The sequence below is a fragment of the Myotis davidii genome, unplaced genomic scaffold (assembly GCF_000327345.1).
Source record: "Myotis davidii unplaced genomic scaffold, ASM32734v1 scaffold514, whole genome shotgun sequence".
Taxonomy (NCBI): Eukaryota; Metazoa; Chordata; class Mammalia; order Chiroptera; family Vespertilionidae; genus Myotis; species Myotis davidii.
In genome coordinates, this window is record NW_006286236.1 from 847,180 (window position 1) to 852,803 (window position 5,624).

The 5,624-nt window shown below is 63.7% G+C and overlaps 1 protein-coding gene across 1 annotated transcript in view; it reads left to right on the forward strand.

Annotated features, from left to right (window-relative positions):
• ELFN2 (extracellular leucine-rich repeat and fibronectin type III domain containing 2) overlaps positions 1–5,624 on the forward strand; it is a gene marked incomplete at its 5' end in the record, with an annotated part of 26,567 nt that overhangs the window by 2,378 nt on the left and 18,565 nt on the right. The window lies entirely within an intron of this gene.

A 5,624-nucleotide genomic window follows, 5' to 3' on the forward strand; every position in this document is an offset into this window, starting at 1 on the left:
GAGTGGACGGACGCACACGCACACCCACACGCACGCACCCACGCACACACCTGACCACCACCTGACTGTGACAACCACCACCCGACAATAAGGGACAGGAAAACAAAGACACGTTCTCCTTAAAGTTTACACAGATCCCGAAACCAGGCGACTTTACTGTGCTGCCCAGGGACTCTGCTGGGGTGTGCGGGGCTGGGTGGGCGGGAGGGCCGGCGAGGAGGCCCAAGGAGGGTGGGGCCTGGGGCTCTGGGCCTAGGGACAGGTTTGGGGGCAAAGGAGCCTGCAGCAGGGGGAGGTCCCCTGTTGGGGGACAGGAGATGTAGCCCCAGGTGGACACTGGGCGTTGTCTCCTTCCTTTATGGATGGGGAAACGGAGGCCCAGGGAAAGGAGGTGATGACCCAGGGTCACGGGACAGGTTAGAGTCAGTTAGAGTCGGAAGCCCAGTGCTATCCCCGACCTCCAGTGGGTCCCCTGGGGCTCCCATCCTCCATCCACCCACCACCCCTTTCCAGCTGTGGTCTCCTGGGGCTGGGGACTTGAGAATGAGTGGGTGCCTTTTCTTTCTAGAAAGCCCCATGGCCATGCCCTCAGAGCCTGTGGCTGGCATTCATCATGCGGGGGGCCCTTCGTCGCCCCTGTCAGCACCCAGGAAAAGAGCAGAGGCACGGGGTCGTTCCACCAGCCCCTTCACGTGTCTTCCAAGTAGCCTGGGAGCTCCCTCCGGGGTCTGAGCTGTGTGGGGGGCCAGCTCCCACCGCCTCGCAGATGCAGGCCTCACTCCTGAGCCCCAGCTCCCTGGGTCCCCAGGACCCCAGCTCATCCCAGGGGGGCAGCCGCGAACTGTGATGCCTGGGAGCCGCGGGGAGGCAGGTGCCCCTCCATCCCGACCTCCGACCCGTCTGACCCCCATTCGTGGGATCCTGGGGCAGCACCTCAGCCTGCCTGCAGGAAGGAGGCTTTCACACCCCGCCTCTCCCGGCTGCCCCTCCCCCGGGCCCGAGCGGCCCCCATATTTCCATCGACATATGGAAACGGCCCCTCCTCCTTAGCTGACCCCCACCCAACATCGAACAAAGCACAAACAGTGAGCACCCCCCTTGCTGGGGGGGAGCAGGCTGGGTTTGTGGGGCCCCTCCCTGTCCCTGGTTGCCTCTGTCACCATGGCGACCCAGAGCCTGGCAGTTAGGACCGTTGGGCTCCTGGGGGTTCTGGAGAACTCCAGTGAGGGCAGCGAGGCAGGGCAGGGCCAGAGGGCAGCTGCCTTGCTCATGAGCTAGGGGCTGCTTGGGGCGAGCTCTGGGACAGGTCTGGGATCCCGGACACTGTCCGGGCATTGAGGGGTCAGCCAGCTGTCCCTTGGCCTTTGGTCGGTGAGCGAGGACAAGTCTAGCTTGGCCCACCTGCCATCGTGCCCCCGGCTCTGCACACACCTCAGGGCAGGGCGCAGCTACTCAGCCCTCCTCACGCCCCTGCCAGGGACCCCGGCCTCTGGCTTGTCACCCAGTTGGCTTTCTTGATATTTGGGAAGTGTGACTGGGGGGAGGGCGGGCGCTGGGGTGGGCCGAGACCTGTACTGTGTGGAGGGCTCTGACCAGCAAAGCCAGTGCCCCCCTGGGTGGGGGCTCTGCGACCTCCCTGCCAGGGGGACAGTGGGGGGCCACGGGGGAATTGGGGCTCCACCGAGGGCCTCTCTCACACCCACTTGGGGGACGGACTAAGCCCGGGCTCACGTTGGGGTGACAGTTACAAAGAAAGGACTGTTCTGGGAGGGGACGGGAGGGGCCAGCATGAATATGCAGAGAAGACCTCCCCCACCTCCCCACACCTGCTCCCAACCCCTCCTCACACCGATTGGCAAAACTGAGGACAGCAAGCAGGGGCGGAGCCAGCGGTGTGAGAAAGCAGATTCCCTCTTATATTTGCATGATGATTTTCCTGTATTTTTCTGAGCAAACATCTGTCGTGTATGTGCCGGTTTGTCCAGACTCCCCTGCCCACCTCCCGGCCGCCCCCCTCTCCCCACATACCCTCTATTGTGATCTGACAAGCAGCTCTTGACACCCGGGGAGGACCAGCTCGGCAAAAGACCCAAACCAGGTGCCACCCAAACACCGCCCTGGCCCCCGCCCGCATCCCGTCTTTCCGAACTTGGGGCTCACAAGTGCCACCTCCCCTCCTCCCTCCGTCCGTCTCTCATGTCCAGGGTCCCTTCCCGTCCGTCCTCCCTGCCAGAGAGGGGCAGCCCCAGGGAAGGGAGCGTGGAGAGATCTCTTCCCTGTCCCACTTGCTCGCATTTTGCAGATGGAGCAGTCAGGACCCCCCAAGACGGAGGGACCAGGTGGGGTGCGGGGTCTGTGGCCCCGCTGAGGGCAGGAGGCCAAGAGCGAGGGGCTTTATGGGGAGTTTTGGGGCCCTGAGGGAAAACCGCTGGGAGGAACCGGAGATCTGGGGCCAGATGGAGCTGCCCCCTGGGAGGGTGTGGCAGCAGGAGGGGCCTCTCTTTGCTGCGCCCTGTCAGTCATTCCTGGTTGGGGATGACATAGGAAACCTCAGAACGGCACTTCAGGGAGCTGTCAGGACAGGTTGCTATCTTAACAGTGGGGGTCTTGCCACCGTGGAAGGTGAACCGACATTCACTGCAAAGCCAGAGTGATCTTTGGGGCAGAACAGTTTCTAAAACGCGGGCCTCTGGAGTTCCCTGCTAGCCCATCCCTCAGCCCCTGGGCCAGGCCCTCCCTCTCGAGGGCAGGGACCTCGCCCTCACTGCAGCGCCCGCGCCCCTGGAGGCGCTCCTGCCTCCTGTCCTGCTCAGGGTGACTCCTCCCGGTGGGGAGCACGCACGAACGACAGATGAGCGGCTATGTCACAGAGGCCGGCTGGCCAGGGCCCCGCCTGTAACGGGGAACAGGGACCCGGGCCATGGCCTGGGCAGGGGGCCCTGGTGGAGTTGGGGGACCAGCTGGTGGGAGATGTGGGTGCTGCACCCCGGACCTCCTGGCTGCGGCCTCCCTGCTTTGGGTCTTGCCTGGGTGCCTGTTCCTGGGAGGTGGCACTGCTGGGTCCGCTCTCCCCTGAAGGGTACCGCAGGCCCCCCAGCCCTCTATGGGAGCCAGAGGCTTTCCAGAAGTGAGCCCCTCTCTGCGGCCTCTGCTCCCTCCCAGGGGACAGTGCAGGGCGCTGAGGCTGCCCGGGTCCAGGCTGGGAGGGGGCCCTGCGGTGGACGATGGTGGGAAGAGGAGAGCTGAAGGGCCCCAGAGGGGTAGAAGGGAGGCTGGGCCTGGCCGAGCGTCTCAGATGTTCTCAACTCGAAATCCTTCCCCGTCCCCGCTTCTGGAAATTTAAGAGGGAGAGACAGGCACAGGAAGGGGAGGAAGGAAGGAAGGAAATCTTCTAGGGTCTTGTAAGGACAGACTGAGGCCGGGAAAAGGGGCCTGGCATGGGGGGCAGCAGTGGCAGGTCCCAAGCTTAGACGGGGTTCACCTGCAGTGAAGGGACAGCCACAACATGCTCCCCAGTGGCGCACACTGTGCAGAGGGCTAAACGGGGGTGAGGAAGGAAGGGGGGCTGGGGTGCCCCTCGGAAGAAGAGATCACTGGCAGCCAGAGGACTTGCCCGCTGGCCGCCCGCGTGAGAGTGAGGCTGGAGGGAGCGGGGCTGGGAGTGGCCGATGTCCGGAAGTGCCTCCCCAGGTCACCCCCACACTCTGCCCCTGCCCTCCCGGAGAACCTGCCACTCAGCAGCATCGCACCCCATTCCTGGAAAAGTGGGGCCCTCTTTCCGGGGTAGGGAATGGGTGGGCATGGCCTGGGGAAGCCCTGGGGTGTCTGAGAGCTGGAGTGTGGGGCTCCCCTGATTCCCGTGCTGTCCTCTCCGCTGAGACTTCTACTCAGTCCCAGAAGCTGTCACACTTCCCTTCATCCAGCCCTGGAGCCCCAGCTTTAAGACAGAACCAGTACGCACACTCTGCAGACTCTGTGCCCCTCAAGCCGGCCCAGCGTCCCCCTCAGAGGCCGCTCACGGCTGCTGAGCAGTGAGGAGAGGAAAAGGGGGTGGATGGGGAGGCTCTGCCGGGCCTGGGCCCAGAACCTGTGAACCCTAGCTGTGTGGGACCGTTCCTCCCCGGGGGGCCTGCACCCTCCCCTTTTCTTCTTTTGGGGGGTAAGTTCATTTATTTTCTCTCCCCGCCATCTGCCTCTCCCTCTTCACAAATTCCTGTTTTAAATGAATGGCACGAAATTGTTTTCCTCAACTCGAAGATTCCTGTATGGAGAGAATCAATTTCTATATTTGCAATAAATTTCTTATTTAAAACAACGGGGCCAAGGTCTGTGTTGAATGTCACTCCCCCACCCTGCCCCGCCCCTCCCGGGTCCCCAAGTTGGAGTCCCAGTGCCTCCAGTTCCTGGTGCCTCTGGCCCCATTTCCCTTTCTCACCACAGACTCCCAGGCAGGGGCAAGGGGAGAGGCGCACTGAGTGCGTGGTCACCACCCACGGTCAAGGGGGAAAGAGGCGCGCCTGCCCCACAGAGGGGGGGTGGGCTACCAGGAAAGTAGAGGCTGGGGCCTGACTGCTCCTCCTAGAAACCTGGATGCCCCTCTGCCAGCTGCCCTCGCTCCCCTTCCTGGTGCCCTAGCCTCATCCTCATTGTCTTCAGACCTTAGGGATGGAAGGGCATTTGGGCACCACTGTCTCCGCTGATTCCCAGGGGATTACGCCCCTGTCCCCGGAGGGTTGGGGTGAAGTGGGACCTGGTGGGTCTCTCTCTGGCCGTTGCTGTCACACTTCCCTTCATCCGGCCCTGGAGCCCCCGCTTTAAGACAGAACCAGTACACACACTCAGCACACTCCGTGTCCCTCAAGCCGGCCCACGTCCCCGACAGAGGCCCCTCACAGCTGCTGAGCAGTGGGGAGAGGAAAAGGGGGTGGATGGGGAGGCTCTGGGCTCCTTCCTTCCCCTGCCCCTGGCCTACCAGGCCGCCCGCTCTTTCCACGGTAGCTCCCCGGGGCCTGCTGCCCTGTCCTCCACAGCTATGACGCCCCGACCTGGTCCCCAGGGGCAAACGATGCCCCTCGGGGCTCCGGTCTTCATCCAGTGACCTCAGGCCTTTGCTCAGGTGCAGCCCAGAGCCCACCCCCAAGCCCAGCCTCCTCGTCTCCCCAATAGGCAGAGCCCCTCCCCGTCCATTTCTTGGACCCCTGACTCCAGCGGCCACAAGACCCTTGTCAGGGACGCCCCTGCCTTCAGCCTGGGGCTCTGGGAAGGGTACGTGGAGTGGCCCCCCTGGCCCTGAGCGGGTCACCGCCCTGTGAGTGAGGTGCCCGCGTGGCATTTGCCTCTTGGCCCCTGGGTCAGAGTCCTGCTTCCTGGTGGCTTTCAGCCCACAGGGCTTTCCTGGTCCCTCTCCTCTCCCTGGGAGTGGGGGTGGCCTGTGGGGAAGCTTCTGGGAAGGCGCGGGGCTGGAGTCCAGCTGGCCTCCTGGCCCCTCCAGGTGGCCCTCAGCCCCCTCAGTGCTGCTGAGCCAGGGGGTCTGCACGTGGGCCCCGTCTCCTCTCCTTTTCCTGGATCTTTTGCAGCTGTTTATGCCCTGCTTCCTGCAGACGGTTCCTATGGACTGGAACCAT